We start from the raw sequence: 24,131 nt of genomic DNA on the forward strand, positions 1-24,131 counted from the left end.
TTAACATTCATTATCTTTTAAAGGGGGACTTTGCTTAGCAGATCTTATAAGTTGATTTACTCAAACTCCTGAAAGAGAGAAACCTAGGCTGATACGTATAAGATTTGATGTCCGATCTCCCTCGGCCTTTGGAATGCTGGACTGTTACCACATTTAGGGGATATTTAAGTCCCTTGACTCCTGGCCCATTAACCATTCCACTCACGCCCCTCCTAGCATCCTTTCAACAGCAATAACTGTCACTACGCTTCTGGTCTCTCTGACAGTGAGCACCACACGCAAATAAGATCAGTTAGCACATTAAGCAGTGCATTCCAAATATTAGGTAGTTTCCCAATGGAGGCTTAATGGAATTTAAAATACATATATATCTGATATTAAGGGGGATGGCATTCGATCAAATGCTTTTGTTGGTAAAACTCAATATTCTGTAGTCAGACCAAAGGCCCTCAGAATGCAGAACAGTTGTGGAAAATTTCTGGAACTTTGAGCTTAGATACAGTTGCCATCAAAAACATTCTGAAGTGCATTTGTTGATTCAGGAGGAAGCACAAAGCATTTGGAATTTGGGTTTTCCTAGAATCCATTCAACGTTGCGCATGGCAATTTCCTGTGCGATTTTTATTTTCTTTCCTCCCCTTGTGTTCTCCTGTGAGTTAATTTCATGCGCTTTCTCTCTTCCTATGAAAATTATTAGCATTCAACTCAGTTGTTTGGTCAGCTAATTTTTTTGGTGCCTCTCCTCGAGCTCTACGTGGTAACTGCCACGCCTCCCAGGCACGGAATGAACTTTTCCGCAGGCGGGAGGCCACGTCGGTTCCCCTGCGTCTGTCTGTGCACATGTAGGTGCGCGGAAAAGTTCACATCCTGTCTTCAGCACTGTTGGGAATTACTACTGGCATGTTTTGACTCATTATCTTGAATCTTAATCAGCTGATGAAAAAAAAAAAGTTGGTTTCATCAGCTGATGAAGGCTCAGGGTAATGAGTCAAAACATCCCGATAGGGCTTCTTGGCAGCCAGACTGGAGCACCCCACCTGCCGGGGCTGTCTCTGGGTGCTGCCCAACGAGTGATGCACCCCGTGTCTGTGTTTACCTGATGCAACAACCACGACGTGGCCCGAGAAGGGTTGGCGGAACGTGAGCTCTATCGTCTCCCAGGAGGATGAGTTGAGCTCGTGTGATCCTCTCTGTGTGGCCGTAAACACACACGCAGCATGAAACGCACCGCCAGGGGCCCCACCGAGTAGCTCCAGGGTTCTTTCATCTTCCCAAACTGAAATTCTACCCCAGGAGACACTAACTCCTCACCTTTCCCAGCCCCCAGCCCCTGGCAACCGCTTTCTGCTTCCTATTAGTCCAAACCCCTCACATAAGTGGAATCATGCCCTGTTTGTCCGGATTTTTTTTTGGTCTGGCTTCTTTCGCTTAGCCCAACGTCCTCGAGGTCGGTCCGTGTTATAGTCTGTGTCAGGATTTCTTTCAAAAGGCTGAGTGAGTAATAGTCCCTTCTATGGATATATCACATTTTGCTTATCTTTTTTTTTTTTTTTAAGATTTTATTTATTTATTCTAGAGAGGCAGAGATACAGGCAGAGGGAGAAGCAGGCTCCCTGCTGGGAGCCCGATGTGGGACTCGATCCCAGGACCCGGGGTCACGACCTGAGCCAAAGGCAGGCACTCAACCGCTGAGCCACCCAGGGGTCCCATACATTTTGCTTATCTATGCATCCATCGATGGGCGCTTGGGTCACTTCCATCTTTGGGCTGTTGCGAAAGACGTTGCTCCGAACGTGGGCATCCAAATATCTAAAATTCTGCTTTCAATTCGTTTGGGCATGTTACCCAGAAATGGAATTGCTAACTCATATTCTAGTTTTGATTTTTTTTTTTTTAAACTGCATCATTTGACTTTTCAAGTGATGGGAGAGACCCAACCTGGGGACCCTCTGAGGGTGCCTGTAAGTCACAGGACCTTCATGGCTCCTGTGATTCACCAGCTTCCCATTAAGAAAATGTCATCCATACCACAAAACTGTCTCCTTGCTGTTTCATGATCAGAAAATTTGGTGATGGAAAACCAACTGGTAACTTCGGTTTTCAAGGAAAATGAGAAGGAGCATCATCTTCAAAAAAAGGTAAGCCAACGTTGAAAACAGTGTGGTGTTCAAACCATTTTCTGAGTCAGTAACTGGCCCTGTATACGTGCTTGAAGAGGATATACTCAAAAGCAGAATATTAGGGTGTTTCTTTTGCACGCAGCTCAATTAAAGCAGAGACTGAACTGTCCCCCACAATACTGCATTTGCTCATTATCATTTCTGACTGTCACCATTCCTCTTGTCTCCTGTTTCTTTCCCAAATTGGCACTTAATTTAGGTCAAATCTCCTTGGTTCAGTAGCACAACCAGAAATGCACTCAAAAGAAAGATGAAATAAATGAGAACGCAGGGGGACTTCACTTACACAGGAGGGAAGTCTCGAGAATAAGCACTGGGAGAAAATAAAAGCAGTTGTCAGTTTGAAGTAAAAAAACTATCAGCACGGTCTTAGAGAATTTGAAATGGGAGAACATGAGGCTGATGATTGGGAGAATGACAGTCTATAATTTTTTAGGTTATAAATCCTACTTCTTGCATTGTCGATAGTAACGTGACATTTGGCAGTGGGGCAGTGAAATCTTTGAAGCTGAGGGACTTGAAGGAGCACCGGTCCCTCCATAGAGGGAAGGAACCAGAGACCTCGCAGTCACGTAGCTGTTCTCCATGGAGCTGGAGACACGGAGTGTGAGGATTTTTAAAAGCCTGCCCAAAGAACAAATCGATTGCTTTTCAGTCTTCGGATGTGACTAGAAATTATTTTTTTGCAGACTCTTGTAGTGTGTTGTTCTTCATGCTCCTGCCTAAACAGATCCCAAAGAAGCTCTGACTTGGCCTTTGCTTCTGGAACGGCTTGCAGGTGAGACACTCAGGCTACATCTCAATCTTTCAGAACCCTCCCATTGCAGACAGACGCCTCATGGTGTCCCATGGCCCATTTTCAACTCTCCCTAAGGGACCATTTTCTCTGCTGCATTTCAGTGACTCTTTGTTTTATATTACTGAATTAATCTCTCACTCAAATTTTGAGGCCCTGCTACTCATCCTTCTAGGGAGATCATGGTTTGAAATTCACTTATTCTTGTAGCTTCCGACGAACATATTGCTTACTGGATATTTGATGAACTGAAAGAGATATTGCAAAATGAAGTCAATGAGAAAGACATTGAGAATCATTACTGTCCTCAATCCTCTAATATGGCATGAGGGGGTGGAAATCCTTCCTCCAGATTATCTGAATGTATCACTAAATTAGATTTTACAGAGAAAACAATTCAATTTTTAATTCAAACAAAGGTTGTAAACTCTACTTGTCCCCATGTCTTCATGCCATTTATATTCTTTGTAAGTATGGTGGTATCTCTAACTTTCTAGAAAGTAAGCAACTTTGGAACCTCCTTCATCTTAAATGTGACCTTCTTGATGAGACCTTCACTGAGCACTTGCCAAAAAAATACAATCACAGTCCCTTGATCTCCTCTACCTGGTCCCCACCTCATTATTCCTCTCTCTGCACACTATGCACAGAACCTTATGAACTTCTGTATGGTTCCATTTATTTTATTTTATTTTATTTTATTTTATTTTATTTTATTTTATTTTTATTTTATTTTATTTTAAATTTTTTGTTTCATGTTTTTGCCATGAACTGCAAAGTAAATGAAGGTGAGGTGGTTTCTTTTTCCTCCTTTGTTTATTGCTTTGTCATATATACTCAATAAATCTGACTGAATAAATGAATGCATATGGTTCATTCAAATGTCTTTTACATTTTAAATCCATTTTAACACAAACTGTGCCTGATTTTCTTCTGTATAAAATCTTTGAAACTAATCTTCCCTCCATGTCTAAAACATTTTCACTCCTAAGATAGTGAAATTATCTTCTGTTTAGCTACTGTATTCCTTTCTCAAGATATTTCCATATCCAAGGTACTATCTTTTTTGATTCTGGTAAGACCAAGTTAGTTCCTCCAACCTTTCATTAACACTGAGGTAGTTAATCAAATTTAAATGGCTTCTTTGATTCTTTTAGGGTTCTTTTCCCCTTAAGACCTCCTTTGTAATGTTCTAGACTTTCTCAATATCTCAGGCAAATGGTTGTCCCACATGCTTTGTCCTCCCATGCCATTCACCTTTTCTGCTTATGAATATAATTTTTACCATTTCATATACTTTCTCCCTACTTTTCCCACCAAGCTTTGTCTCTCCTTTTCTTCCCAACTGCCAAAAGGCCACTTCAACTAAACAATGTCAGTCCAAAGTTAACTGTACTCCCTTCAACCATACCAGAAATGAATTATCTATGCCAATCAGCCATTTCAAACATATGTATTAGCTGCGTGTTGGACACCAAACACTAGTCTGGGCACTGGGAATACACTGGATAACCAAACAAGGTATCTGACAAATTGAAATTGTGATAAAATCCCAAGTCTTTATTCCTGCCTTCTCACCAGGTGTTAGGATCCACATACAAACACACCGTGCCATGCACCTGCTGTAATGCCTCAGCTAAGGAAGCTGCTCCCAGGTATGGCTTGAGGTCTCAGTTTCTGGGAATTAGGGTCAATTTGTGCTCTCTTTGTACTTGTGTGTTTGTAAAATATATTTAATTTTTAACTGAAACCCACATATCTTCCTTATTTATATATAAATACACACTCCTGGACCATATCCTTGCTCCCCTCTCCAGCTCTCTATATTTTCATTTTGCCATGCTCTTAAGCGGTGTGGGACTCTAAGGTTTGGGAGGGGAGTAAATTACTTGCCAGTCAGAGTGATTGGTCTCTCTGCGAGGAGAAATTAATCAAGCAAGTGAGAAGCTTTAAAGCAAATGCCAGGTACCACTTTTCACACAATATTTTTTTGGGAAAGATGTGAAGACATTTTCATAACTATGGTGTTACTGTGCATTAGGCCATGCCAGCGAGACTGCAAACTGCATGGTCAACTCAAAACACGTTTAAGCCTTGACTTAAAGCTTGAAATTTAAAGTGTGGTAGTGTATGAACAGCACACACAAATCCTAGAGAGAAGATTCAATTAGTACAGCATCAACTGTATCCTCTGAGTGGGCAGCAAGATGCTCTGGTAGCCTTCCCATAATGCCAAGAAGTTCTCCAGGCCTGCTCTAGGTGTGTGTGTGTGTGTGTGTGTGTGTGTGTGGTCAACATGTGAACACAAAGCAATTCTCCATCATCACTGCCCAGCCACTGCCTCTATTTTCTCTTACATGCTAAGTGCATTTTTGGAGTAGTACGGAATAGAAAATGTATTGCCTTCACTGGCCAGTCCAATGCAGTAACAGGGAGCTTGGAGGCCAGAGGAACATAAATGTGGGGGCATACTGAATAAACAAATAGCCACAATCAGTTGCCAAAAGGCCATAATAATCAGTTGAACCAACAATCTTAGATAAAGTTGAGCTTCTCTTTTTTTTTTTTTAAAGATATATATTTTTTTACATTGGCGAGTTTTTCCTCCAAACACTTTTGTTTTTTTAAATTTTATTTAAATTCAATTTGCCAACATATAATGCTCATCCCATCAAGTGCCCTCCTTAGTGTCCATCACCTAATTACCCCATCCCCTTACTCACCACCCCTTCTGCAATCTTTTGTTTGTTTCCCAGAGTTAGGAGTCTCTCATGGTTTATGTTCTTCTCTAATTTTTCCCCACTCAGTTTCTCTCTTTTCCCTTATGGTCCCTATCACTATTTCTCATATTCCACATATGAGTGAAACCATATGATGATTGTCTTTCTCTGATTCACTTATTTCACTCTACCCTCCAGTTCCATCCACATCAGTGTAAGTGGTAAGCACTTACTTATTTGAGAGAGAAAGAGAGCACATGGGCAAGTGGGGGAGGGGTGGAGGGAGAAAATCTCAAGCAGCCTTCTCACTGAGTGGGCTGAGTGAAGGAGGGGGAATGTCCAACACCAGGCTGGGTCCCATGACTTGAACCAAAATCCAAGTCAACTGCCTAACTGACAACCACTCAGGCAACCCTAAAGTTGAGCTTTTCAAGTTGCAGGCAAAATTAGAATCCTGGATTTGTTCTAAATTTGCACTGCATATAATTCTTCATTGTACTGGACATTGCAGCATATAATGGCTCATTCCATATTTTAAAAGTAGTTCTAAAATTTGTTTCCTTTTCCCAAATTCATTTTTTAAAACTCCTATATTTCAATTTAGTGAGGTGGCCTTCAATCTTTGGCAAAGGCCTTTAAAATTTCTGCTCTTTTACTGATGATGTAGTGAGGGAGAAGCACTACCATGATATATTTTTTCTTTTAAACTCTTTTCTTCTGAAGGAAAAGAGTTCAACTTTGAAAACTTTCAGAGGTTATTTTTGGCAGCATTTCTTTGCCCCAGCCCCAAATGATTTTGCTGTATCTATTATTCTTATCAGATTATGAAAATGGTACTTTGCTCCTTATTTTGAACATAAAAAAAGGAAAGGAAAATCTATCGATAGAGCCTGAAATACTTGGGATGTGACCATAATCTCCGTTGGTTCAATTAAGTTAATAAACTTAATGATTATTATTTTCTTAAGATTTTTATTTAAGACAGAGAGACACAGAGAGAAAGAGAGAGAGAGAGCATGAGAGGAGGAGGGGCCAAGTAAGAGGGAGAAACAGACTTCCCGCTGAGCAGGAGCTCAATATAGGGTTAGATCCCAGGACCCTAAGATCATGACGTGAGCTGAAAGCAGACGCTGAACTGACTGAGCTACCCAGGCCTCAAGTTAATGATTCTTCATAAGGTACTGCCCAGTGTTGTGTGTTTGAAGAAGTACAAGCCAACCTTCATGTTTTTTCTTCCTTTTCCTTAAAAATATCCGTTAATGCTCCCCCAAACCATATGTGTGCATATGTACACATATATCTGTGAGTACACATAGAACATATGAAGAATCAACAGTCTGAGAGCATTTTAGTCTTTCCTTTCCTCATTAAGTCTAAAAGATAGGTTGAAAGCATGTATACATACTTACAGCTCTTTTCCACTCTATAATTCATTACAATCCCATTAAAATTTCTACTCACATTTTATGTTAATATAGCCTGGCCACAATGTTAATTTAATAATATTAATTTTGATTTATGACAGATAAGTTTTGTATTGTGTAAGACACCGTCAGTCATATCCAGCACTGAGAAAACTTAAGAGCTTCTTTTTAATTAAAATAGTCTTTGATGATTTTGCATATATCTCAGACAATCTAATCTTAGTTTATTGAACACGTTGAATAAATATTGATCTCATTCATAAGGCTCTAAGATTTCTAAATCTTTATTGTTTAAATAATTTGACTTTGAACTTGTGCATTTTGGTCAAAATTACATCAGGAGCTCACACCTTGAAGTGCTTCTCTTTAGCTTTCATGGTAATTTCTAATAGTACCAAAAACTTCCTCTATACCTGAGCCAGATTTACTTATCATGCCTTCTTAATAATAAATTCTGTTTCCTAGGAAATAAACAACTATCAATTTCAAGCAAAGTCTACTTTTCTGATGATAAGTTAATTGGGCAAAAGATGATTTGTCAGAAATACCCATATAGTATTGGCTGTGGTATTACAATGTTTCAAATGCATTCCACTTTTCACAATTTCCAAAAATTTCTAGAGTCATCTACTAATCAGAAACCCCTTATACACTGAGTTTGCCTTGTTGAATTCACTTGAACGTGTGAATTTTGGTTGGGAGAACAATCTATCTGGTAATTGTGCACAGAATCTTTATAATGCTATAAGCTAATCACTGAAAATGGGAAGTACAAAAGTCTTCTTAAAACCTTGGGTTTGCCTTAATTTTTTTTCACGTTGAAATTACATTCTCCTTGATATAAACTTTTTACAAAATTTGATGTACATTTTTACAATTCTGGTCATGCAGAGGATCCTGGTTTCCAGATGCTTCATTCTCTAATTATATTTTCATATCGCATGAATTAAGTAACATGATGATAAAATACTCTGTTGTTTCTACACTACTTCCATTAGCACCATACCTTCACTCTTCTAGTGAACTATTAGAGATATTTCTGGAAAAATAAGCTAACATCCACTTTTATTTCAAACAGATGTTCAAACAATGGAAATAAGAAAGAGATAAATCTCAAGCAGTCATACATAAAATACTGAACAGGTAGAGATGAGTACAAAATTGTGGGCATCAAACAGTGAAAGGCTTTGCAAGTATTAACATGAAAATGAATGTTGGTGCAAGAAGTTGAATTTAAAATCAATTAGGAGGTAAGGGGATGGGGGGAGATGGGCAAAATGGGTGAAGAGGAGTGGGAGGTACAGGTTTCCAGTTAAGGGATGAATAAGTCATGGGGATGAAAGGCACAGCACAGGGAATATAGTCAATAATACCATGATGGTGCTGCATGGGACAGATGGGACCTATACCTGTGGTGAGAGAGAAGTTAAACACTATGTTGTACACCTGAAACTAATGTAACTTTGTGTATCAACCGTATTCCAGTACAATAAACAAAGAGACAAATAAAATCAAGAAGAGAGGAGAAACTTGTAGATTAGCATGAGCTCAGTTTTCCCCAAGTACTTATGGTTCTCCTTTGCTTTCAATTTGTTTTCATGAAAAAGTACATTTTTATAGCATCGGAAGACAAAAATAGAACTGTGACGTATTTCAATATTTATATGGAAAACTCCACAATGTTTTTACCATTTAACTTTGTTTCTACCCTGAGAAGTTGGCTGAGGTCTCTGGCCTGCTGAGACTTGTGCCGCGTGGACGCTGAGCTCCTGCCATACAGAATAACGCACCCTTCCCACAAAACCCCATGTTGTGCTTTAGATCTTGGCTTCCTGCCCTTATTCACCTAGAGGTCAGGCTTTACTGCCTCCAGGTAACTCTCCTTGGTGCCCCATCTGCTCTCTTCCCACCCCTGGAAGAAGATGCACACAGGAGAGGGGGAGGAAGAGGGGGACCACTCCCTCCCCACTCCAGGCCCCTAGAATTACAGATGCAGACTTTGGTGGTACCCAAGGATGTGGGAACGCTTTGAACCAGATGGCATATTCAAACTTTTGATCCTGGGCTGGACTGGGCTAGGATTTAATAGAATGACCAGAAAGTTACAGAATCAGAAAAGGAGAATTTGACAGAGCATGCGTGGTTGAAGCAGGGAATGACAATATATAATAGTTTTCTCTTTCTAACCCAGTGAGTTGAGAGTCCTTGAGGAACCAGATGCTAATCGCATAGTGTGTGTGAATTTTATTTGGGCCTGTGTCAGATTCGTGTTCCAAGAAGATTGAACAGTATGTGTTCTGTATTGTGAGGTTAGGCTGGAGTTGTTGATATTGTATGTATGTACCCTTAGCCCTTGGAGCTTTGGAAAACGAGGTCCAGAGGCAGTCAGTAGGGTCTATGAGAGGCATCTCTATCTGCAAGAGATTATCACTGGTTGTGGGAGGAAGCATGAAAGTGGAAAAAGACAGAAAACTGGTACCAGGTTCTATAGCTACGCATTAGAGAACATAGAACCAGGACATGGGCTTGAATAATCTCAGGTACAGTGTATTGGTCTTTCCCAGGTAAAGAGTGGGAACTATCTGTTTCAGTATCTCTCTGGAGCCCTCACAGGATGAGACTGCATTTGTTGATCTAGTTTGTCTGAGATGAAAGGTGACTGTGCAGTACTCCTTTCCAGAGACCCAGGGAGCTCCTTGCTGGACTTGGGGCATCTGGAGGGTGTCCACCATGTTTAATTTCCATACATCTCATTTTTGATTTCCTTTATTTTCTTCCTGGCAAAGATTTGGGTTTAAAAATATGGAATACATTCCATAAATGAGGGAGAAATTTTCTTTAAAAAATGTGATAGACAATCATGTTTTCCATTGTACTGATTTTTTTTTATTATTATTGATCAGGTTCCCAAGTTCAGAATGACTTGAGACTGAGTCCTTTCAAATACGTCAGATGGTCCAACTCCTCTGATAGTTTTATGTTCCTCAACCTTGATGAACTGCCCTGCCCCAGGCCATCTAGGCACACATACAAACACATGCCCAGGGAAGGGTCATTGCCACAAATCTCAGTTGCTGATGCCGAATTGTGTCATAATGATTTTTATAATCAGGATCACAGAGAATGATCTATTTTGGGTGAACATTTATATGCATCGTGATCATTTTCCATTTAGAAGTTATTACCTCAGTTACCTGTTTTGGGAGACCCACTAAATAATTTCCATATAAGAAAACCAGCATTGTATTTGGGAAATTATAATTGCTGATTATATAGTTTCTTTCTTCGGCCTTTCCATATGTCTTCAACACAAAATTTGGGAGCCAAGTAGCGAGCCTAGAGGCAGACATTCAAAATTATTTGTTGATTGACAGCCTCCCAAGAACGAACACCTTCATTTGACAACGCTGCTTTGTATGATGCTCATCCTCTCCATCCAGGCACCAAACACCTGCTCTATGTTTTCAGTGTCATAGTGTCCGCATGCTGCAACACATTCCTGATCATCAGACTTCCCTCTTTTTAACAGTGGGCACATGGCTTGATTTTGTTTTAAAATGATGAGCACCCAGATGGCTCAGTTGAGTAAGTATCTGACTCTTGGTTTCAGCTCAGGTCATGATCTCAGGGTGGTGAGATTGAGCCCCCTTGTCATTATCCGCACACACTTGGGCTTCTACTTGAGATTCTCTCTCCTTCTCCCTCTGCCCCTCCCCACTTCACTCTCTCTGTCTCTCTCTCTAAAATAAATAGATCTTAAAAAAAAATGAATAGTCCAGTGCAAGGGGTAACTTAATTAAATAGGAGTGAAGGGTGTAGGTTTGGGGAGCACTTGCCTGAGCTTTATGTGTCAGAGAAATTTAATCAGAAGGTTCTGATGGATCTGAAATCAGATCATCCAGGTCTCAGGGAGAGTCTCAGACAAGCCATGATGTGGCCAGCTGAACTATGTCTTTTTCCCCCCAGAGGAGAGCTTATCCCTGGGGCTTCCGTGTGGGCTTATCCCCTACACTCTGTGATGCTTTTCTGGCAATAGATCCTGCTGAATTCCCTTTGTAACCGTCTATCCCCTGTTCACCTGGTCCAATCTAGTGGCACAAAGACCAGCCAGTCTTTAATTAATCACTTGTTGTAAAATGCCGACTCCCTCCCTTATATGATTTATTTATTTTGAGAGAGAGAGAGAGAGAGAGAGAGGACAAGTGGGAGGGGCAGAGGGAGAAGAAGAGAGAATTTTGAGCAGACTCTGGCACCAGGCAGAGGCCCGCACAGGGCTCGAGCTTGATCCCACCACCCTGAGATCTCAGTTGACTGCACCACCCCAATAGCCCTTTCCCCCTTTTAAAGAAACTCAGTTACTCCGAGTTACTGCACTTGCTCAGGCCTGCAGAATGACCCTTATACCTTACAGAGACTATAATTACAGGCCGGTTCAAAGGGGGCCGGATCTGTGCATGGCCTGCAGATGGTGGGGTAGGGACAAAAGTAGGCACTTTCAGTGGCTCCTGAAAGGGGCTCTGCTCCCCCTACCATCATCTCCCCCAAAACCAGACCAGGCAATTGCAAAGTACAGAGCATGGAGAAAAAGACAGGTCTTGCAGAGAATCATTGTCTGGAAACAAAGGTCAGCAACTGACCTGGGGGTTTTGACACCAAAAGTTGGGGGAAAGAGACTTCAGATGCGCCACAACCCCTGGTATATGGCTGTCGCCCATGACCCAAAAGAAAGCCACTTGTGTCTGGGCTGACGCTGCCCAGCACCCTGCCAGCGAGGCCTGGCAGCCTGCAGGCTAGCCACATCATTTTGGAAAAAGGATTTTGAGACACCTCCATGTTTCCATCGGTCCATGTTTTTGAAGGTGGCCTGGAACACCCGGCCATGCCTCAGTAGAAGTCCAGACAGCTGGGTTTACTTCTGCTGGTTTTCTTTCAATCAGAGTCATCTCTCCAGGCTTTGAATGTTTCTTCCCTAAAATGTGGATGATCCTAACATCTGCTCAGCTAAACTCTAGGGCCAGAGAGGACTACAGAAGGAGGCAAATCATATGAAAAAAGAAAGTTGCCTTGAAACTGCTTATATCCAGGTTGGATTTCAAAAATTATGTTCAGGGGTCTACATTTGCACAAGATAAAAAGGAGTATGAAAATTGGTTTAACTACGGAACGATGAAGACAAATCTGAGAAGAAACAGGGCAGAAAGTTGAGGTTGAACTATGTATATATTTCCTCAACTCTATTTTATTTTGCTGGCTTTCTGCCTTAGGCTAAGCATGGAAGATGAGAAGTGGCATGGAGGTCTTTTCTTTTTTTCCCCCTAGTTTTTTAGTTTGTAGAGCTAACTGGAGGCTTTTTTTTTTTTTTTTAAAGATTTTATCTATTTATTCATGAGAGACACACAGAGAGAGAGGCAGAGACACAGGCAGAGGGAGAAGCAGGCTCCCTGCGGGGAGCTGGATGTGGGACTTGATCCTGGGACTCCGGGATCATGACCTGGGCCAAAGGCAGATGTTCAACCACTGAGCCACCCAGATGCCCCAAACTGGAGGATTCTAAAATGATCAGTTAGATACGTCTTAGTGATGAAATTTCTATGATTTATGACTGATTAAAAGGTTTTTTAGTCACCACAGATGTTACATTTGTTTTTGGTTTAAAGAAAAGTTTCTGTTAAGTCACAGGTAACCAGAAAGTTTACCTATTATGGCAGTTACAATTTTCATTCAGACTAAAATCAGACATGCTTCAGTTTTAGATATGACAACTTCATTTGCAAAATTTTACTGATAAATCTTTTGTTTTACAAACTATCATTGACTTCAAAGAGTTTTCCTTTTAGGGCATAAAGCAAAATGATTTCTCAGAGAAATACTACTCTCACTAGAGTTTCCAATACACATATAACTTATCTGAATAGGATTCTACCCAAATTGAAATTACTGATGATAAAACAGCTGGACCGATATTAAAATAGCTAAATTATGGTTTCATTGAAATCATTGTAAACAAAATCTAAATTCACATACCTGGTAGGAATTCAATTGACAACAATCGAAAGATGTATCACATTTTGATAAACACAAGTTGATTTCTGCATTCTCTTAAATTATGATAATTATAGCTAGTTTCCTCTGAAGAATATGTTTTCATGTATATTATCCCATTTGTTACCATAAGATCCCTGTAAGGGACAGATGTAACAGTCTTCAATTTACAGATAAGGAAAAGGGGGGTGCAGATGGCCAAATTCGCCTAAAGTGAAGTTGGGCTAGATACTGGCTTCTACTGAGACTTTTATGGATTTTGATGTTAAATTCTTTGCTTAAACAGAAGGAACGATATACAGCAAATGATAACTGTTGCCCAATTTCTACCTACCTTCCTTACTTCAGAAACAGAGAGTAGTAGGTCCTGGTGTACCAGTCCACCCAGAAGATGGAGGCCAGCCTGATACATGTTGCTACCAATCTGATGGTATAGTTATGGACAGATAAATTCGCAGCAGAAATCCCTTGCTTATAAAAAATAATATATAATTCAAACTAAATGTTGGAACTATCTGACACATAGATTTACAATCATGTTCAAAACCTTGTCTGTCTCAATTTAGACAAGAGAGAGGGTGATCTTATTCAGGGACGGCAAAGTTTCAAACTTACATGTCAGCTCCTGTGATTAGAAAGGGCTGACCAGAGAGAGTCCTGGTGGAAAGGATTGTGAAGTCGAGTGAGGACTTGAGGTAAAAGAGTGTTGTGACCCATTACACATATCCTATGGTGGATGAAGATCAGCTGGGGTGGCCGGACGGATAGGATGCAGTGATAGGGACATGTGTCAGTTATAATAGCTGCTCCAAAACTTAGTGGCTTAAAACAACAACATTCATTTGCTTACAATTCTTTATTTGGTTTGGGTTAGCTGGGCAGTTCTGACAGCGGCCTGGGGTTACTTAATCAACTTCTCTCAATTGGTGTCTGGCCTGAGGCTAATGGTTCAAGATGGCTTCACTCACATGCCTGGCAGTTAATTGAAGTTGTTGACTGGAACAATTCTTTTTTTTTTTGTTTCTTGTGATCCATTCAGTTGGATAGACTGGATTTTTTTTTTTTTTTTTTAATGCTGGTGGTAGTGTCCCACGAAAGCAAGCCTCATTGTACAAGTGTTTGTCAAGTCTTTGCCAGCATCATATTTATGGATGTTCCATTGGCCAAAGAAAATCGCATGGCCAACCTCAGCCTCAATGTGGGAGGGAACTATCCAAAGGTATGGGTACTGGGCAGTTTGGGTCACCAGATGCTGTGGCAAAAGGACATCATCACTTTTGCTCTTGCATTTTTAGGATTCTTTGTCACACACTATCTCAGAGAGTTTTATCTCAGAAAAGGGAAAACCTCATTATAATGGTTCAGTTTACTGAGCACATATTAAGTGCTGAGTATTTTATATAGAATACTAAAGCACAAATGTCAAGTCCTGACCTTTTAGGAACTGATGGTATAATGAGGAGGATGAGACATGTACACAGAATAATAACAGCAACACATATGACATAGGTGGGTTTTCATAAATACTTTGAGTTTTATAGACGATGAGTTAGATATAGGACTTCATGAGAAGGAATGCCGTCTTTGGGGAAATCAGAGAACATTTTATGAAGATCATATGTAAAGAGGGCCTGGGAAGATGGATCAGATAAAGATAAATTTGTTTTGTTACAAAAGTAATACACTTTTATTGTATAAAATTTGGAGAAAAGGGAAAAACATGCAAAACTCCTTCATTTTTACCATGTTTATATGCATAAGCATATATATATTTGAAATGTATTTAAGAACACAATTTTGTTAATAACAATGCATTACAAATATTTTCTACAAAATTAAATAGTTTTATTACTTTCCACTTAAATGGTTGCATTACATTCCAACTAATGTTATGTACAATAAATAATTTAACTGTCTATTGATTAATTTTTAAGTTATTTATTTCCCTGTTCTAAACAATGCTGCAAGAAAAATCCCTGCAGGCAAATCTTAGCTAATGATATCCTAAGGAGAAATTCCTAAAGGATAAATAATTAAATCAAAAGGTTTCTAGATCTATATTAAAAACATTTTAGGGTAATGCACATAGTGCCAAACCGCATACTCAGAAAAGCTGCACCAATTTATGGTTTTATTACTTTTTTAAAAAGATTTTATTTATTTATTTGAGAGGGAGAGAGACAGTACATGTGTGACAGAGAGAGGGGAGAGGGAAGGGAAGAGGGAGAAGCTGACACCCTGCTGAGCAGAGAACCAGATACAAGACTCCATCCCAGGACCCTGGGATCATGACCTGAGCCGAAGACAGATCCTTAATGGGATGAGCCTCCTAGATGCCCCTTTGGTTTTATTACTATAAGAGTTTGCATTATAGTAGAGTTACAATACCTCACAAACATGGGTACTATGACTGGGGTTTTAGTCTTCCCTTAAAGGTTAAAAAAACCTCATACCTACTTTTAACCAGTGCTTATTTAATTATGAAAAATAGTGACTTTTTCATATATATATATTGAAAATTTGCTCATTTTCTGTGAATTACCTCTTCCAAATCTCTATGCATTTTCCTTGCCCTTCTTAACTTTTTCTAAGATATGTGAAAGCTCTTGGTACATTAAAACTAATAGCCATTTGTCTGGTATACACCACAATGTTTTGAGTATTTTTGTTTTTTATAGTGATTTCCACATATTTGACGTGTATGTTTCTCTATCATCTTTCTTTCATGGTTTCTGTTTTTCCTGCTGTGTACCACACTTTCAAAAAATATTATCTAAACTTCCATCTTTCTTTCTAGAACTTTCATTGTTTTATTTTTTTGTATGTAAAATTTTATTCATTTGGAATTTATATACATTTATTTATTTATGGAAATATAGTTGACACACAATGTTCCATTAGTTTCAGGTGTACAACATGGTGATTCAGCAACTCTATACATTATGCTGTGCTCACCACAGGTGTAGCTACCACCTGTCATCATACAATGCTAATACAATGCTACTGACTTTATGTCCTATTGTGTACTTTTCATCCCCGTGACCTTATATCTTGATGTGTGGTGTACTCTCAAGTCTAACTTGTGTGTGTGTGTGTGTGTGTGTGTGTGTGTGTGTGAATGTGGGCATGTACATGTGCACGTATATGTACATGCCCACTTGTACAAATGGCTAGGTGATGGAACTAGCAACATTTACTGAACGCTTTTATGGATGAATAAAATTATTCTAAGCAGAGAGATAGTATTGGTCATCAAATCATAACAAATATAACAAGAAAACAAATGGGTAGGAAGCTTGCAAAATGAATTTAATGGCTACTCATGTGAGTTGGTCCATTCTTATAAGTTGATTGTTAGAAAACCAGTTGGGGAAGGAATAAGGTAGTAAAAAGTCTTGAATGACTGAGAAGCATAGATAAATCTGGCTGATGGAATCTGAAGGCTTTTCTTCTCTTGGAATTAGAGATTGTTAAGTTACAGACTACCAGCACAGGAATGAGAGGGGACTGCTGTTGCTCCTGCCACCTGGACCTTAGGCTTCCCTAGTGCTGAGATGGAACATTTGTGTCTCCTTCTTACAGTTGTAAGGCTTCCGAGAGACCCCATGGCCCTATGAGCTCTATTTCTGCTCTCACCCCCATCTCACTGCTTCCAGAGCCACATCAAGAGCTCCCAGCAATGTTTCAGAGCCTGAATGTTCCTTCTTTTCTAGGTATGGCATGGAGGCCTCCCCCTACCCCCTGGCTGCTGGCCTCACTCCTTGGGGATTCTGCTCCATTTTCTCAGACACCAAGGGAAGCTGCAAGGACCTTGGCCGTGGCCAGTCTCTTTCTGGAGTTTAGGCCTTCAGGGAGAATCTAGAATATTTCTTGAGGAGGATTAGAAATAAAAAGTGCTGGTTTGGGAGTGCCTGGGTGGCTTGTCGGTTAAGTGTCTGACTCTTGGTTTCACTTGAGGTCGTGAGATCAAGCCTCACATTCGACTCCACACTCAGTGGGGAGTCTGCTTGATGTTTCTCTCTCTCCCTTTCTCTCTGCCCCTCCCTCTGCTTGCTCTCTCTCTCAAATAAATACATAAATCTTAAAATAGAGTGCATGGGTTTTATCTGTTTCAAAGAGGATAGTCTTGAAATTGTGCCACGCTTCATACTCCTTGAGAGCTAGCACAGCTTACTTGATGAGAGGGCTCTGAAGTCACTTGACCCAGATTGGGTTCAAGTCCCACTTCTGCTGCTACATGCTTCCTATGTGACCTTGAGCTGGTTATTTAAGTCTCCTCAACCTCTGTTTCCTCATTTATTCAATAAGGACATTGATAGGATCTGTCTGGGGCAAACAGTACCCTGCCAAGAGCTTCCTGCCAATACCTTCAACTAAAAGAATCAGATTTTGAGGAATGAGGTACTCAGCAAAGATGGGCTCTTCCCCCACTGTCAGAGGATGAGACTTAATAGGACTAAGCCAATTGTAGTAAAACCATTACCCTTTGCCAAGCAATGGTTAAAAGATGAACATATGATTACATTCTGCCTGGTGGGGACTGGGAGAAGTCTGTTGGGGTTTCTGAGAAAAATTTTTCCCCTTTGATAAATAAATAAGATATATATAGAAAAATATCTCTTCCTTATTAATTTTGGAGGTGTTGTTTGAAGGCTGGATGCTTGGGGCTGCAGCAGCCATCTTGCAAGCATGAGGGGAAAGCCAAGACCTGCACAGAAAAACAGATCCAAGAGCTTGATATTATTTTATAAGTGAATTATTAACCTTGGACCTGCCTCATTGAGTATTTTGTTTTCCTAAGGTAATAAACAGCCTTATATGCCTGAAAGTCCTTAGTAGATATGAACGAGTTATTGTATCATATTACTAATTATTACAATGTATTGAATCTGTAGTAACTGCCACGCTCTACCCTCAAAGTTCAAGGATACTAGTAACTCAGTTAGGAGAGAGAAGATGAGGAGATGATGGATAGACCTTCACAAACTGTTTGTAATGTAGAGAGTTACAATTCCCAGACAAGGCCATTTCTTAGTTGAGGATCCAGTCTCATCATTAAGTAGCAAATAGCAAAGATGAAGCAATGAATTTATAAAGTGAATATTTTTTAGTTTAATTCATGGTCCAGGACACAGCCAGGACCACCACTGCATTTAGACTGGAACCCACTGGAAAGGAGAGAGTTAACAATAGCAGAGTGAAATAAAATGTAGCAGTGAGTTCAAGATGAGCACCCCTTAACAATGTTTAATCTGACAATTTACCCAGTTTTCCAGAAATAATTTTTTCAAGATTTTCAATTACTCAGTTATTATAAGATGAAAAGTAAAGATTACACATCACCCCCTTTTCCAAAAATGCTATTAATGTATTTTTTTATGAAGTGCTTTGAGTGATCCACAAACTTCCATAGAACACTGGCTGTTGGTGACAGGGAAGGTGACATCACTGGAGCTAATTAATTTCTAAATTATTTTGAAACAGGATGAGTTTGGAAATCTGTTAAATTCAAATTCCTTAAGAGGAAAAAAATAAGATGAAAAAGAAAATAATTTTTAAAAATCTTGGTAGACATATTTTAATAGCTGGGATGACTGAGAATGTGATTCAGCATTAGTTGTAAAAGCAAGTGATTGGGGTTCTTCCACAGACTCTCCCAGTCCATCTTTGACTTTTTCCTGAAGAGATGCTACAAAATAATTCACATTTGTTTGCATTCCAATCACACAGGACAGCCTGCATACTGCTATTTTGCGGGGTTAATTCTACAGGAGACTTTCCTATTGAGATCACAGCTCTTGTCTTCAGGGTTAGAGAGACAGATGATATGCTTCTTGTTAATTTTGCAACAAAACTTTTTTTGTCTTTCCACCTTTTTCTACCAAACCCTCACAGAGACCACTGATGAGTTTTAAGCAGGATTTGTTGCTTTACATTTCTGAAATACAGTTCCATTTTCTTTGAAGAGATTGTTTAGGAAAGAGCGAACCTGGAAACAAGAGGGGTCAGGTAGTCAGCAGCATGTGCAAGGATCAGGATTCGGAAAAGAGACATGCATGTAGCAGAGATGGAGTTTGGAGGTAGAATCAGCGGAGCTTGTTGATGGATTCGATGTGAGTGTAAGAAAGCCAGGAAAGGAAGCTCGAGGAGGTGTCTATAGATGGGTCATATAATGACATGGGAATCCTTACAGAGAAAACATAGGATCTCTTTTCTTGCCTCAAAGACTAGGGTGAGATGTTACTCAAATTAAACCAGAGAAAAGGAGAAAGATCAGCTTAAAACAAGTTCATATGAAAAATGATATGGAGGGACACCTGAGTGGCTCAGTGGTTGAGCTTCTGCATTCAGCTCAGGGCACGATCCTGGAATCCTGCGATCGAGTCCCACATTGGGCTCCCTGCATGGAGCCTAGTTCTCCCTCTGCCTGTGTCTCTGACTCTCTCTCTCACTTTCTCTCTGTGTGTGTCTCTCATGAATAAATAAATAAAATCTTTAAAAAAGAAAAAAAGAAAAATGGTATGGATATTTACTCATCACAATCAAGATAGGCTGGGCTATGCATAAAAAACAAATAAATACTTTAAAATATATTTAAATAAATAATCCCCTTAAACATCAGTAGCTTAACAATAAAAAAAAAATAGTTGCTCAAGTGAGCCAGGTGGCCCTTGTTCATTTTTAAAAAACATTTTATTTATTCATAAGAGACACAAAGAGAGAGGCAGAGACATAGGCAAAGGGAGAAGCAGGCTCCCTGCAAGGATCCTGATGTGGGACTTGATCCCAGGACCCCGGGATCATGCCCTGAGCCCAAGGCAGACACTCAACCATTGAGCCATCCAGGCATCCTGGCTCTTGTTGGTTTTGAACATGAGACCTCCAAGGTGGGTTAAGAATCCTTTTGCCAAAACTAGTTGCAAGTCCCCAACTTAACTGAAAGAGAAGATGGAAAATGCAAGGGAGCCCATGGAATATTGATGTAGTAGACATAGGGGATGGGAGCAAGGTGGGGAGCAAGGTGGCTGAACTCTGCATTCATCACGATGGTGGGGTCCTCCTCTGTATGGAAAAAGACTGACTTGAGCATCTGGGGGAAATGCTGAGTTGGTGAAGTTCTCTCACTAAGAGGACTACGTGGAGGGACAGTTATGGAGATTTGGACACTTGGGGATGGAGCACAACTCTCCTTTTTACGTACCTGTAGATGTATTATTCCACCTTATTCCAGAAGTGGCTGGAGGATTTCATGTAACTGTAGAAAGGAAACTTCTACTTCCAACTAGAATATTGTTTCCTGACATACAGTGGGCTTACCTTCTTCTAAATCATTCAGGCAGCAGCTGGACCATTATTTGTTAGCAATATTGTGAGTGCATTTCTGCCGTGAGTGGGGTAAATGACCTTGGAATATTTCCGATTCAAGGATTCTCTGAGTCACTTAGTTATTGTTGTCTACATTAACATGTCTAGCTTCTTTGGGTTTGAAGCTATGAAAATGGGGAGGTCAAAGAAGGAAGAGGATAGTGACACACATCTTTTCTTCTAAATTTTGTTTTTTTTGGTCTTCAAAATTCCAATTAGTTCACTTCAGTAACTGGCAGTTTGCTCATCCTGTATCTTCATACATATCTGCTAGAGATCCTGAAGTGCAGTGAAACTGAACTCTTCTCACTCACCTTACTCAGCCCCAAGCTGACATTGAAGGTTTCTGTGAGAAGTGTCCTTTGTGTATTTTTAACATCTGCAGCATTGGACAAAGGACATTGTGTGATATGGGGACACCATTTTCTTTCTTTTTTCTTCAAATTAGAAGGTCTATTTCCTTTGGGCCTCTTTTCTGAAATCCTGCAAATCTATAGCTATTGCCTTAAGTTAGAAGAGCTCAATTATTTCATTACATTTCAATCATTTCAATGCCTGAGGTCCATCTTTGTGCATTCTCTCCTCCCTCTTTCCTATCTTGGAGAAGGAAGCATCCTACCTTTCCCCAAGTCTATGTGCACCACCTGAATTTTGATTTTATTTTTTTTCCTGCCTCTTGTAGGATTATTCCCTTGATTCCTTAGCTTCTTTCCTTCTATCACTGTCTTTTTTTTTTATCACTGTCTTTTAAATGGCTTCTTTACTTCTTGGTGGCAAGAGACCAACTTTCACTCATGTTTACAATAAAAACTAAACATCTTTCCTCAACTCTCCTCTTCCCTGGAAGTTTCTTTCTCCCTGTCACACAGCTCACACCAACGCCCTGCCATTCCCACAGATTACATACTCTCAAAATTTATCCTTTTAATTCCTCCTCCCCTTTTGATCTACTTGGGAGGCATCTCTCTGGCCATCTGATTTGCATTGCCATCATTAATTGAAGTCCCAGTTAAGTAACCTGTGCACCGTTACAACAGCCTTCTTCCTGCTCTGGTTAGTGGCCAACTTCTGACTGTTCTGATTTGTTTTACACACATTTCTCCAATTAATTACCCAACCCTTCTCAAATACATCTGATTTCATCATTCTTCTGACCAGAACCCAGTCTCCCCAAGAAACTATTGTAAAAAAAAATCTGTAAGCAACATGGCTGTCTTTGAAGGTTTGATCCTCTTCTCCAGCATCATCTTTAATCAATATCCAAAATGAAGCCAATATGGCAGCCATTCCCAAAAGACACTCCATACTTAGTCTTCCTGCATTCCTTTTACTTAACCTCTCTCTCCCCACTCACATTCCCTTGTCCAAATCAAACTGACCTTAACAAGCTCTTGTCTGAAAAGTTGCAGACTCTCTGATTACCCATGTCATTTTGTTTGTATTCAGACATCTTGCCTATTGTCTGTGCTTCACACTCCTTGCGGGCAAGAATGAAGTCTACTTGTCTGAAACCCTTCTAGGTCCTAGCGCAGGACAATGCAGCAAGTTGATTAACCAGACAGGTGTTGGATGAAGAAGAGATATGCCCCTTCTTTGTTGAATACAACTGGTTTATAAAACTGGGGTGTGTCTAGATCCTTTAAACTTGTTTTTGTTGGGTATACAGTACTTGATTTTTGAATCTGAGAAATTTATACACCCTTCTTTCCTCCTGGCTGTCAATTGGTGGTAGGGGTGGTAGTGGTATCATAGTTGCTATTCTGTACAAGTGCTTACAGTCTCATGTTATTTGATGAAGGGGAACATTTTCAGTGTGACTTCCCAGGATTTTCAGATATTATCTGGAGTGTTTTTGTCATTATTAATGCATGTTACAACTTTTATTCCCCTAAATGCCAGTGCTTATTTCCTTTTGTCTTTAAGCCTAGAATCCTGCTGTGAGGTTCTTCAATAGTTATAGCAATAAATATGTGGACTTCTACCTCCAGGTTTTAAAATTTAAGTGCAAAGTCAAAGCTGTGATTCTTATAATTCCCTGATAATCTAATGACAGTTGAAATTTTAATGTTAACTAGACGAAGCCCAAAGAATGCCCAGAAATTTGTTCAAAAATGGTTAAGCCCCAGACAACAAAGCTGCAGACTTCTATTTTCAACAAATCCGGATTATTCTGATAGTAAATATCTCATTTTTCCCCCAACTGGATTAACCCGTTTGGCATCTCCTATCAATTTGCAGCTTTGCCTTCCTTGAAGGCAATTTCTAAGGATTTAAACAAACACCATAACCATGCTTCTAGTTAACTCTTCGACACCTCTGAGAAGAAATTTGTGAATAAATGTTGTTTCTCTTTAAAACATGAGAAACAATAGGATCGTATTTTTATTGCAACAGCAAAACAAGTTAGATAGCACAACTGAAATTGTATAAGTAGCATGGGCTCGTATACACAGAGAGCCCACGATAATATTTGTTGAGTTCAGTCTCTTAGCAAATGCTAATTCCCCCAAAGTGTTCAATAAGACGGACCCTAGGTGGCTCAGCAGTTTAGCGCCTGCCTTTGGCCCAGGGCGCGATCCTGGAGTCCTGGGATCGAGTCTCACGTCGAGCTTCCTACATGGAGTCTGCTTCTCCCTCTGCCTATGTCTCTCTCTCTCCCTCTGCCTTTCATGAATAAATAAATAAATAAATAAATAAATAAATAAATAAATAAATAAAATCTTTTTAAAAAAGTGTTCAATATGACTCCTTCCTTCCTTCTACCCTGTGGATTTCACTGTTCACTGGGTGGAGACAGGGAAGTAAGGCATCATTTATAGAAGACTCTTCAAAAGGGCTTATACCATAAATACGTAATGGAGAGCATGCCTAACTGCTACGGACTTCATAGAGAAGTAGAAAAATTAGCTTAATAGAGGGTACAATGACTTCTCATGCTTTCTTCTTCTTCTTCTTCTTCTTCTTCTTCTTCTTCTTCTTCTTCTTCTTCTTCTTCTTCTTCTTTCTTCTTCTTCTTCTTCTTCTTCTTCTTCTTCTTCTTCTTCTTCTTCTTCTTCTTCTTCTTCTTCTTCTTCTTCTTCTTCTTCTTCTTCTTCTTCTCCTTCTCCTCCTCCTTCTCCTCCTCCTTCTTCTTCTTCAATAGACTTAGCTTTCCTAGAGTTTATGCCTTCCATATAAATTTTAGAATATGTTAATCTATGTCAACAGAAAGATCTTCTTGGAGTTTTGATAGAAACTGCATTAAACTCATAAATCAATTTGGGAAGAATAAACATCTTTGCTATGTTTACTGTGAGTCTTCCAATCTATGAACACAGCACATCTTACTATTCATTTAGGTTTTATTTGATAACTTTCATCAGGATTTTGTAATTTTCAGCATACAGACACTATACATGCCTTGGGATATTTATACCTGCACATTTAATTTCTTCTGGTGTGATTGTAAATTGTATTGTTTTAAATTTTGGTTTTGGCGTACTCATTGTTGCTATATAGAAAATGTCATTACTTTTTGTATGTTGAACTCATAGTCTATGACTTCATCAAACTTATGAGTTCTAAGAAATTTTTACAGATTCCTTGGATTTTTAAGGGAAATCAT

At 39.7% G+C, this 24,131-nt stretch overlaps 1 long non-coding RNA gene across 2 annotated transcripts in view; it reads left to right on the forward strand.

The window, feature by feature from the left end:
• The first annotated feature begins 541 nt into the window (after positions 1–541).
• LOC140642269 (uncharacterized) overlaps positions 542–24,131 on the forward strand; it is a 38,629-nt gene continuing 15,039 nt past the window's right edge. Inside the window, exons 1-5 of one of the 2 annotated variants that reach the window (XR_012038757.1) lie at positions 542–651; positions 2,062–2,138; positions 2,870–2,958; positions 4,558–4,631; positions 8,199–8,370. This is a non-coding gene — a long non-coding RNA (uncharacterized lncRNA). Of the gene's footprint in view, positions 652–867; positions 1,495–2,061; positions 2,139–2,869; positions 2,959–4,557; positions 4,632–8,198; positions 8,371–24,131 lie in introns of those variants that run through there. The other variant, XR_012038758.1, reaches the window with a different exon arrangement.

The sequence above is a fragment of the Canis lupus genome, chromosome 11 (genome assembly GCF_048164855.1).
Source record: "Canis lupus baileyi chromosome 11, mCanLup2.hap1, whole genome shotgun sequence".
NCBI lineage: Eukaryota > Metazoa > Chordata > Mammalia > Carnivora > Canidae > Canis > Canis lupus.